A 13088-nucleotide genomic window follows, 5' to 3' on the forward strand; every position below is an offset into this window, starting at 1 on the left:
TGAAGCGATTCTTGGATGTTTGGACATTTAGTTAAAATTTTCATATATTCCTAATATTCTTATTGTTGGACTTTAGCAGTCCCTGGAGGAATAATCGGAGAAATTTGTTATTGAGCCTTTTTTCAGAAACTTTCCTGTTGAGCCCTTTTTAGCCCACCCACGCAAACTAACACCACTATCAGAACGATTGATGCTAGCTCTTCCTGATAGTGGTATTGGTGAGCGTGATCGAGTTGAATTGGGCTCAACAACGTCTTGCAAAGCCAATGTTTATCAATGTCGATGTGCCCTTTTGAAATGTTTGTCCAGAATTCTTTTGAAAGATTTCTCCGCGAGTTTCTCAACAGAGTTATCCTGTATTTTTCTGTTTTCGTCCGTTAAATTCTAGAACTCACAGTTTTATAATATTTAGTGATTTGATTATTTCATGCATTTATTCTATTCTATTCAATTCTAAGCGCTTGCACAGCCAATATTGAAAAGCATCCTGGAAATACAGAAATTTCTTCCAGTACTTTCTTGTCAGCATTAATATTTGCAGCATATCAATGATTTGATACAAATATTAAAATCGCCAGGACCACTGTGCAGACTTTGGGTTTAAAGGTACTTCAAAAATTAACGGCGATCGGATTATTCACGAATAAATAACATAATAGACGGAAAATTTTGAAATATTTTGCAGGAAGAAACGGGGACAACCATACCAACCGTGTCATTTAGGGAGAAAGTCAAATCCCTTGGAAGTGGCGTTGCCAGGAAAGTTAATGCGCACTTCATTGTTGTTTTATTTTCTGGGATGGGACACAGGTATTTATCCCGTATGCCCTGGCTCTAGAGCCTAGGCTTAAGCGCCATTACTTGCTCTGATTATTTCATGCATTTATTACGTTTAAAGTTGAATATTGAAGTGTATGTATCAAGCAGAAGTGTAAATTGTTGTTATTGTGAAGATTTTTCAAGCGCAGTGTTACTGCTGTTTCCAAAAACGGTAAACTTCTGTCAATGTGTGAGTCCGAGTTCAATTGGAGGAAGTGACTTTGGATTGTGAATAGACGAACAAGAAGTATAATGTCCGGAGGCATACATAGCAGACGAAACAATGCATCAATGCTGTCTTGCTGACCATCAAAAGGCTACCGTAAATTGCCTCAAGCGCAACATGTAATCATTGGAAACAGCGGAATCCACGATCCAGGAGAACTAAACCATCAAACGTTTGTACACTACTGAATTCTAGTGAGATCGTTTTCAATACTCAATATTTAATTTTGATGAATATGTACACATGGTCTCATATTTTGTGAGCTATATCAAGTATTCATATTATTTTTATTCCTAACTAGTGGCCCCGGCAAACTTCGTCTTGCCATCAAGTAGGCTGTTGAAAAACGCTATTGATCGTCCCATACAAAATGACAGTTTCGTTCGCGCTCGTTTATCCAACATTCCCGGTGAATATCTTGGAACACACAAACACGTCGGAACCCTTAACGAACAAAACGGAGAAAGAATCATTCAAATCCGTTGACTCGTTCGTAAGCCATTTCGTGACATACAAACACCATTCCATTTTTATTTATATAGATTTATTTTTGTGTCAACCTTATCTATATAAATGAAAATGTAATGGTGTTTGTATGTCACGAAATAACTTACGAACGGGTCTACGGATTTGGATGATTTTTTCTCCGCTTCGACAAGGGTTCCGACGTGTTTGTGTGTATCAAAATCCAAGGATATTCACCAGAAAAGTCGAAAAAACAAGAATAAACGGAACTGTCATTTTGTATGGGGTGTTTCAAATCGTTTTTCAACAGCCTACTTGATGGCAAAACAAAGTTTACCGGGACCACTAGTATACTATAATTTTTTGATATAATGTTTATTATTCTGCACAAATATGTTTAAATTTATGAGAAACTGTTTTGGTTCTTGTATACCAGAAAAGCGGCAAAATAATGTTTCATCTCGTTTCAAAAAGCGAGCAAAGGCGCTTAAACATAGGCTCTAGAGCCAGGCCATGAGGAAGAAATGTCTATGTCCCACCCCAGGAGAAAAACAGTGGAGTGTTCATTAACGTTCTTAGCAACTCCACTCCCAACTATAATCCTGAATTGAAACGGTTGTTACGGTTGTCCCCGTTTCTTCCTTCTTCGTGAATAACCTAATCGTCATGATTTTTTTTTTCAATTTTCTTCAACCCCAAAATCTGAACATTTCAATGTTTGTATCATATCACTGATATTCTGCAAATTTTCAAACTGACATGAAAATACCTGAATACTTTTAGATATTTCCAGGATGCTTTTCAATATTGGCTGTGCAAGCACTTAGGTTAGATTAGATTAGATTAGAGTTATCCAGTATTTTTAAGAAAATACTTCAAATATTCCACGTGACAGTTCTCTAGAACAATATTATGGAGTTAATTTAGGAGTACCACAGAGTTTTCTAAATTATTTCTTCCAGGAATAATTTGATATTTCCTGCAGTTCTTTCTCGAGGAAAAAAAAACTTTTTCCGGTAACATCGCTAAAAAAATCTAAAATTGTTTGTTTAGGATTTTTTCCGAAATGTTTCTAACATTTTCTGCAAAAACTTCTCCTAAGGTATTCTTTTACATGATTTTGGATTTTTTAGAACTTCTCTAAGCAAGCATTTGTATGATTGACCGTGAAGCCATGTAACTTTTTTTAACATCAATCAGCTCAAAGAAGTCCAGTGAATATTTATGGGTAGAAATATATTGCTTTTATCACCCTCAATTTTTTTTTTTACTAGGACTAAATTTGACTACTTGTGAATTTGTTTATCTGTGTCCAAACATATTCTTTGTTCTCATGCAATTAAATTTAAGTCAAAAAACATGGCTTTACATAAGTGAAAGAAAAATTGTTTGAATAATAATATTTCCTAGTTTTTTTTTTTTTGTAAAATAAATTTCTAGTGTTAAAAGAACAACATGTCATATCTTTGCATTTTGATTTACAGGATAACAGGCAAACACCTTGACTTTTTCGTAGCTTCATCAGTAAAAAAAAATTAGGTGTAAACAAAAAGTTTTATTTTTGTCTGACGTGTTGACTAGCGTTCTACATTCAATGTTTTGATTTAAAAAATTGATCGCAATAAATTTTGATTTACAGGCAAGTAGTCTGAAACAAATAAGATTATTAATAGATTTTTAGATAAAATAAATTCGGAATGTTTCCAAAATTTCAATTTCTGCTCAAATATATTCTCTAGACTTATACATAAAATATGTCGAAAAAGATAAATGCCATCTTCAAGTTTAAATGGGGCCCAGATAGCCGTAACGGTTAACGCGCAGCTATTCAGCATGACCAAGCTGAGGGTCGTGGGTTCGAATCCCACCGGTCGAGGATCTTTTCGGGTTGAAAATTTTCTCGACTTCCCAGGGCATAGAGTATCTTCGTACCTGTCACACGACATACACATGCAAAAATGGTCATTGGAAGTGCGCATAAGAACACTAAGCTGAGAAGCAGGCTCTGTCCCAGTGGGGACGTAACGCCAAAAAGAAGAAAGAAGAAGAAGAAGCTTAGATTTACTAACAAATAAATTAAAACAATAAGTTTTCTAGACTTTTCAGCAAAACAAATTTTGAGTGTAATCTGAAATATTAATTTTTACCCAAACATATTTCCTAAACTTCGAAACTAAGCGAAATAATGCGAAAAAATGTATGTCATCGCTTTGAATTTTGATCTATAGGCTAACAAGTTCAAAAACTTGGCTTTTCTCTAGTGTTTAGACAAAAGAAATTTTGAATGTAATTTGTGTGTGAGTGATTTCAAAATTTAGTAAATATTTCTTCCCAAACATGCTCACTGAATGTAAAAAAAATGGCATTGCTTTATATATTGATTTACAGGCCGAGAGATTGAAAGTTTTATAAAAAAAATAAGTGTATTCCAAAATTTCTTTGTTTGCTCAAATATGTTCACTGGACTTGTAAGAGTAAACTCATACCGAAAAAGCTAGATATCATCGCCAGGGAATGTCTAAACTCAAGGCTGTGCAAAAAATATGTATGCCACTCCAAATTCTGCGTCTCCCATTCTGTGCGAATAACTCAAAGCAGGGTGCAGAAGACAATTTGTTTTCGTACGAGACAAACCACAATCTCTACTCATTCAATCTCTTTCGTGCCAGCACAAAAATTCACTCTAAGATAATTTCAGCAAGGTATGCTTTGAAAGCGGACAAGCCTAATAAGTGCTCTGCGAAAACTTATAGTTGTGGGTGTTAATGTAAGGTGGTAATAGATTATGTTCATCGTGTTTAAGAGTTTTTACAGAGTACGAAATGCAGAGTGAAAATGAGACAACTCGATAACACGCAGCACATCGCACATTGCGAGTCAGCAGTGCAGGTGTCCCTTTCGAATTTAAGGTGCTGTGTCGCAGCAGCACGTGTAGCACCAAGAGAGATTTGAATCACACCTCATCCCTGATCATCGCCATGAATTTTGATTTGCATGCACACAGTTTGAAAACATTAAATGCTTGGCAGGTTTTTGAGTTAAACAAATTTCGAGTGTAATCAATAATTTCTATTTCTACTCAAAATGGTTCATTGGACTACTGAAATCAAATTAATGTCAAAGAAACTGCGTGTCTTCGCTTTGAATTTTGTTTTATAGGCAAACAGTTTAAAATATAGTTTTTATTACTTGTATTTAGTGAAATAAATTTTGAGTATAATTAAAAAACTTTATTTCTACTAATATAGTTTCACTGCAGAAACAAGAAATTTCACGTCGAAAACAATATATGCCATCGCTTTCAATTTTGTTTTAATGTTGAATGTATTTTCTAATATGCTAGAAATTGTCTATTGCTAGACTAGGCTGTCTATTGGTTAGACGCATTTATGTCGAAACAATTAAAATAGACGTTTGATCTTAAATGATACTCGGTTCCGTTGCAGAAAAAAAAAATCGAAATCGCTTCGAAAATAACAAAGATATGTATTGTCAAAGTTGGAATTTCAACTTTTCAGGGGATTGGATGTGCAGGTGTAAGATACATTTGATCATGCTGGAGCCCGATTCTACCCCATTATCCTGATTGCCATCACCCCGAATATCATTAAACCGTATGTAACATTAACCCGAATGCCATCACCCCGAATTCCATGTCCCCGAATGTACCTTGAATGGCATTGCCTCGTGATATTCTAATTCGGGGTAATGATTCGTTCGGGGACATGAAATTCGGGGTGATCGCATTCGGGGTAATGGAATTCTGGGAAATGGAATTCTGGGAAATGGAATTCGGGGCGTTTTCAAGTTATTTACGCAAATCAATGTCCTCAATTGAGGACGCTGGGTGTTCGGCGTATCTGCCCTCAAAATAGGACGCTGGGCGTTAGCGGGTCATCTGAATTTTGTAAATCACCTATAAAACATTGAGATAGTACGCGGAATTCCATAAAACTTTTAGAAGACTTATAAAATATTTTTGATTAGGATCCACACAAAAATAATATTGCTCTACGATTACTCAGGATATTTCAGGGATCTGTTTAAGAATTACTCCAGAAATTTTTTCCATGGTTCCTCCAAGAATTTCTCCAAAGTCTCTAGAATTTGCTCCCAAATTCTTTTAAGATTTTCTCAAGAGTTGCTCCACGCGGCCTTCGGCAATATTTTTTCTAGTACACATGCTACTAAGATTTGTAATCAGTTCTCGCGTTCGGTATCATAAGGGCGTAACTGCAGTGATCGATTTCTCTTCATAGATTTTATCTTTAGCTAATTACTTGGGCGGGCAACTGTTTTCGATTGCTATTTGGCTCAGTAGAAAGTTCTCATTATTCTTCATCGTACTGCACCGTAATATGTTTCGAAAATCAATTTAATTTCGTGTAATAATGCAAAGAGAAAATCGACGAAGAGCAAATCGATCACTGCAGATACGCCTGTATGATACTCAACGCGAGAGTTCTCTATACAGGTTGATCGATGTCCACTGATGATTTTTGTTCGAAAACATATGTTTCCCCAAAACAAATCCCATATAAACTTTGAACAACTCTGGACAAACATTTCAAAAGGGCACATCGACATTGGTAAACAATGGCTTTGCAAGACGCTGTTGAGCCCAATTCAACTCGATTGCGCTCACCAATATCACTATCAGGAAGAGCTAACACTAATCTTCTTGATAGCGGTATTAGTTTGCGTGGGCGGGCTAAAATGGGCTCAACAGCAACGTTTCCGAAAAAAAGGCTCAAGACCTCTTGAGCCCTTTTCAAATGTTTGTCCAGAACTGATGCCCAATTATTTTGCCCCACACTTTATCAAGTTGCCATCATGCCACCTACACGATATACGAAGGCTGCAAAATATTCCATGAAGGCTATTAATAAATAACTTTGAAAAAGCTCATCGAACACTTATAAAATAGGAAAACTATATCCTGTAGGGATTTATTTTCTTCTTCCTTTTTCTGGCGTTACGCCCCAACTGGGACAGAGCCTGCGTCTCAGCTTTGTGTTCTTATGAGCACTTTCACATTTATTAACTGAGAGCTTTCTTTGTAAAAATCCCATTTTTGCATGTTTATATCGTATACCAGCTATGAATATACTCAATCGAGAAAATTTCCACGAATTTTTGTGCTGGCACGAAAAGATCGGCGGGAATCGAACCCCCGATCCTCAGCTGTGCGTTTACCGATACGACGTTGGGACGTATACCACAAATTTCGAGTGTCGACTACTGGTCAGACTCCCCTAGTTGGCTACTTCCCCAGATGACATGGGGCAGACTAATGGACGCGTAGTGCGCGTCCTGCTGAGTCGATCGAATTTTTGTTCTCAACTTATCCCAGAGGACGCTGAGGTGTCTGTCGCGGAAAAAAAGCGTCAGAAAAAGTCGCCGACAAACGCTACCGACCGTACCGATTCGAAACTGTACGTACACCCATGACAGCCCCGAATAGTCACTCACTCACGCTCTGACTGCTGACTGATGTCTTGTGCTAGCTTTGTCGCAGACTACACATCTGACGGTTGCCGCGCGAAGACGAACATTTTAAAAATAGGTGGTACAATTAAATGCACACCACAACATTCTGCGCTAGGTTTCGCACACGACAAAGCAACGATTAGAATCATCTGAGGTGAAACATGTAGGATTCCACAAACTGTGGACTACCGCACACGCAGAGGTACTTACGAGAGATACAGAAGATGCCTATTTGGATCCATGATCGATCTACACAAATGGAATCCGATGTTATCACTTCGAAAAAGCAGGATCGAACCAATCTGAATCTATAGTTTTCTTAGTGGGGAATTTCCAGTAGTTGCCTTCGTGTGATGCTTCTTCGTTACTTCAGGCTAGACACACTCACTGCTATCTTCTAGGAACAATACAAACTCACGGAACGCTAATTAGGTCTTCCCCCGCTATAAATGCTGTGTCATTCACATTATCGCTGTTCTACGTGAACGAAATCAACCTGTTATCACCGTTGCAAAACACAGACCAATTTTGTATTTCACTGCTTCAATTGATACCCTAGACCGGAAACACTTCGTCGATAGTCTGTTACATAACTGATAGGTTCTTGGCTCAGCTGATTAATGGGGTTTATTCCAGTGCTAATGGATATTCGAAGTTCAACCTTTTCCGTACCTCTTCTTGAAACAATACCAAAATACCATCCAAGGAACTAATTACGACGACGAATGTCTGCCCCGAGTCCTTCAGTAACCAATTTTCAACCGGACCGTCGCGAATCGTTGAACGTAACTCAATGATCCTAGTTCGACAATCTGTTGATTTGGATTAAATTAGATGCGCGACCGGTAACGAGCATGATTCGAATCCGGAGCGTCACCAAGCAAGACGATCTCGTCCTCTGTTCTCTATAGCGCCAATATTGCTGACATTTGCACCATCACAGAACTATGGTTGGGCAAGTGCGGTGTGCAGCTTCGAAGTAATGCAACCGGTAAGGATAGGGATCGGAAAGGAGAAGTTCAAAGTCCACCCGTACACTGCCTTTGGCACATTTATAGTTTAACATTTGAAAAGAGCCTATCTGCTAAACAGAAACATTCTGTACCATATTCGTTAGTCTTATTTCCTACGCAATCACAAAGTTTTATGCTCGCGTTTAATTCTCATGGCAGTCTATTAGGTGGCCCATAACACCAAACCTCACATAATATAAAAGCACGTGAAAACGGTTAAATCCGACCATCATCAGCAGTTTGGCCATTTAACGAGTCTCCAAACGAGCTAGGCCCCTCCATCCAGGCTTTTTTTATTGAACAGGATTCCAGTTTGGACGTTTAATTAAACAAGGTTTAAGTTTGGCCCTTTTATTAAACATGGTTCGAGTTAGGCCCTTCTGCAATATGTTAATTTTATCGATTATTAAGGTGATGTGCATAGTTTTTTTCACAATATTAAAAGGTAATGTAAAACAAAAGTTTAATATAACAGCAAAATATAGGCAAAAAACGAGAAAATACAATTTTTTTTACAAAATGATCAATCTGATTCTGAGTAATTTTACTGTGAATACCTTTTATGTCCAATAAAATGAAAAGTCGAATTTGTTTACATTTTTCAATTAAGCTCCTTTCAAATGTTACATTATGGTGTTTGATGCATCGGTTCTCGAGGCGATGAGACTGAATGGGACAAATGCCCGATGAAATGCACTGGTTATGACTTGAGTGCACGGAAAGGGGCGGAGGAAAGTACCATTGCCGCGGGAGATCGGTGTTCAAGTAGATATGTACCTCTACGAACAGCTTAATCTTGTGGGAGGAACGATGAAGACGACATATGGGATGATAGTGGTGCGAGCGAATCTCGTGATTACATTTCAATGGTGACGAAATATTTACGGACTGTGATTTTACTGGCGATTGCGCTTCTTACCAACATGGGCAGATATCATGAATTAATGATGGTTTGAATTGCTTTTTAGGTTCTGCGAGTTAGCAGCAGAGCAATCTTTCTTCGGTATCGACTTGATGGAAAGTTATGGAGTTTCAATAAATTATGTAGGAAGCATAACCGTATATCGGCGTGATACCTATTTTCGGGCTTGAAAGCAGTTGAGCAAACATACTGTTCTCAACATATCATTACAAGATTTGAGGCTTAAATGTCATTGAAGACTTCACTTAACAAAATTAGGCTGTTTAGTAGTAGTTCTAGTTAATTTTATTTTTTATTGTAAAAGTATTTATTGGTCAATACGTTCATATATCCTTAAAGAAAAAAGTCACTTTTCTTGTCTGTTCAACAATTTCTCGAACCTAGCAAGAGAACCCTAATGATCGATCTCAGCGTCTTACTTTCCATAGTAATTTGATTGTACCCCGTTTGCCATAAAGTCGTTTGGCATAAGGTCGTTTGGCATAAAGTCATTTGGCATAAAGTCGTTTGGCATAATGGTCGTTTGGCATAATGGCCGTTTGGCATAATGGTCATTTGGCATAATGGCCGTTTGGCATAATGATTGACTTAGAATGAATATCGGCATTTTTGAAGTTTTTACCGAGATCAACACCACCAACAATTTTTGGTAGGTTCTCAATAAGCGTAGTGTTCGTTTAGAGGTTTTCCAAGCTATGAATGTCAAAAATTGTTGTGACATTAGAGAGCATAACTGAATAAAACTCGTGACGGATCTGGAAGATCTGTTCGAAATAATAATTTTCTCTACATCCCAGAACATAGAGTATCTTTGAGCTTAATGCGATATACATACTTGAAAACAGTAAATTGGCAAAGAAAGTTCGCAGTTATTAATAAAAAGAACGCACATAGAATATTTCGTTTCAGATCAAGCTCTGTCCCAGTATGGACGTAAGACTTGATGAAAATTACTTGATAAACAAGGGACAATTTATTTGCAAAAAATAAAAACTCTAATCCAAAGATCTTTTATTGTTGCATAATGCAAAAATAAAGCAGATTTTTGTTTCGTTCAAAATGCTTAAAGTCCTAATGCAAAAAAATCTTGCTACAACATAACTCAAATGAACAACACATGTTTAAAAGAAAATATGTGTGGCAAAACTTTTGGAAGATTCAATATAAATTTTGAATTTGGAAGTATACGTCAAAAACAAGCCGTCTATTATCGAAAGAAGGAAAAATTTGTGATTGATTTTTTTTTCCAGCATATTTCGAAAGGAGATCATGTGTTCGCAAAAATATGTTGATTATTGGCAGGTTCTAAAGTAATTATCATTCTAACAGCACGTATTGCCAGAATTGCTAAAACAGTAAAATATAAAATTGGTTAACATTTAGATTTACTTAATAATAAAATTTAAAACAGTATAAATATAAAGAACAGCCCATTATTGAAAGAAGGCAAAATTTATGATTAAACCAATAGAAGATTGGACGCCAAAAACTATTGCGGCATAATAAAACAAAAAGACATCAAAAATTGCATTCAGAATCATCGAAGTGATTGTGCTACTTTTCCCGAATGTCGGTTTCCGAATGACAGTTCCCCAAATGACCGGTTTTCCCGAAAAGTGGTGCAGATCAAATAGGTGTTATATTAGTCTTCAGTGACAGGATAGCGAACGAGAAAGGATGATAAGCAATCAAAAGAAGGAGGTTTTCTGACATTCTCGGCTATACACATGTTGGCAAAAATGCTGAGGACGACTCGAAGAACCGCCAATTAATTAAAGAAGGGTTCATAACAGATGGCCAGTTCGTTCACCCTCCTGAAATGTATAAAGTTACGACAATTAAGGATTTCAAAAACTTTTCGGGGAAGTTGGCTAATTGGGGAAACGGGTTATTCAGGGAACTGGAGTTCAGGGAAACGACATTCGGGGAAAAGTAGCACAATCCATCGAAGTAACTGCAGTAATCGATTTCTCTTTTCGCCAGTAACTTAAGTAGATCAATGTTACCGATTGCCACCTCTTGGTCAGATGGAAACAAAAAAATATATAAAAAAATATAGCCCCAAAGAACAACCTATGTATAAAAGAAGGTGAAATTTATTTTAATTTTCAATCAACAGTCCTTATACTTATAATTATGGTTATATCATATTTAAAAATAAGTAGAATGTTTGAAAGAAGAGTTAATTTGTGCTAAATTTATCAAAATCTCCAGCGCAAAAAAAAATATTTCAATAGCGAAACTCAAAAGAAGAATTAATATTTGAATGGAGGGTAATTTCTGAATAAATAATAAAATACTCTTTCCTTATATGCTTTAGTCTATTCAAGAGCATATGATTGTTGAATAAAGTATCTTTTTGTATCAATTGACTTCTAAACAAGCCTGATGTCATCAGAAAGATTAAATAGAAACGTAAAAAAGTTCTAATAAATTCTTGGTTTCAGACTCATTATGCCAAACGACTATTATGCCAAACGACCATTATGCCAAACAACCATTATGCCAAACGACTTTATGCCAAATGACCATTATGCCAAACGACTTTATGCCAAACGGCTTTATGCCAAACGACTTTATGCCAAATGACCTACCACCTAGTAATTTATATAGTGAATATTTAAGAGTAAAGTTCCTTAGGCTTCTATAACAGTCTCCTACAAGATTCACTTTTCGGTGGCAAATGCAATGCTTCACAACGCCTACTTTCTACATGTAAATTTTGCGAAAATGAAGCTGGAATTAGATTATTTATACCGTTGTTAGAGGTATTTCTATTTATGGCAATGTAAAAAGATATTCAAATAAGATTGTCGCCACTTATTTCTACTCAGTGAATCTACTAATCATTTTCCTCAGAGTAATATTCCCTACGATAGGGGGGTCCGTAGCCTTGAGGTAACGCTTTCGCTTCATAAGCGGAAGGTCATGGATTCAATTCCCAGCCCCTCCAAAAAATAACCCGTCCAGCCACCAGAAGACGCCGCACGGAGGACCGTGCTTAGGAGGGGAGCACATCCATCCTCCGTCAGTTTCAGATGGTGACTGAGACAAACTGACCCACTTCGCAGGCAGCTAGCCTCAAACGACTCAGGAACACGGCAAAACGAACCACCGCGAGAGCAATGGACTATGGCTTATGGAAATCGATTGGACCAACAGCAGAGCACTCTCCTACCTGCTCGGTGTGAGAGCAAAAGAGCAGAAGAGAGTAAAAGCAAAATGTAAATATAGATTAGTTAAAAATAGAACTGTATCGGTAAGGAAGATACAGATAAACTGATTCCGGCACAATAGTGGCCACGAGCACGGAGTGCCTTAAAAAAAAAAAAAAAAATATTCCCTACGTCGTATGATAACGATGTGTCTAGCTAGCTAATAGTAAGAGTGGCTACGGATCATTCTGGTTAGCAAAAGGCAAACTGATCGTCACCAATAGTATTAATGTCCACTTCGAATAGATTATTTTTTTTAATGGGCATCAATTCTATCAATGACGCAGAATGTCCGTTGGATCACATGCCATATGAATTATGACGCGGCTTTAAGCAAAAAAAATGCCAAAATGTGATACCACCACTACAGGTTTCCATCATTTGGGCTAATGGATTATGCCCTCCCATCGCGGCAAGGTCGCATAACCAAGGGGAGGGGTCAAAGGATACAAATTCTAGTTGGAATTAAATTATATAAAAGGGGTACAAGGGGTAAAATGAAAACCCTAAGCCATTTTCATGTTTTCTTGCTTATGAAGCTATTATATTCTATCTAAATCGGTCAGGATTGAAGAAGGATGTTTATGCAATGTAACAAAGAAATATTGAGATGGTAATAAAATGTTATCAACATTATTATAATTTTGAAAATTTCTTTCCACAGAGTCAATGTTCCAAACATGTGGGTAAAATGAACATGTGATGGGGATAATATTAACATAACTTGGGGGTAAAATTAACATTAATGGAGTTAATATGAACATATACTGGGGGTAAAATAAACATCACTCAAATTGTACCGGTTGCGGTATGATTCTCGGAATCTTCTACATGATCAATGCATATCTCACAGACATTCCAGAACCGATGGAACGTTTAACCGCGACCATTTAGATGGCTGTCCTTGACTGCCTTTGTATTTTTCTTTGATAAACTCT

General features: G+C 37.0%; 1 protein-coding gene across 5 annotated transcripts in view; it reads right to left on the reverse strand.

Annotated features, from left to right (window-relative positions):
- LOC5566648 (protein mothers against dpp) overlaps nt 1-13088 on the reverse strand; it is a 104604-nt gene that overhangs the window by 61740 nt on the left and 29776 nt on the right. Inside the window, exon 1 of one of the 5 annotated variants that reach the window (XM_021846223.1) lies at nt 7211-7796. The exons of the other annotated variants lie outside the window; for them this stretch is intronic. The gene's annotated coding sequence lies outside the window, so the exon portion shown is untranslated. Of the gene's footprint in view, nt 1-7210; nt 7797-13088 lie in introns of those variants that run through there. 5 annotated transcript variants of the gene reach the window in all.

This window comes from Aedes aegypti, chromosome 2 (assembly GCF_002204515.2).
Source record: "Aedes aegypti strain LVP_AGWG chromosome 2, AaegL5.0 Primary Assembly, whole genome shotgun sequence".
In the NCBI taxonomy this organism is placed as follows: Eukaryota; Metazoa; Arthropoda; class Insecta; order Diptera; family Culicidae; genus Aedes; species Aedes aegypti.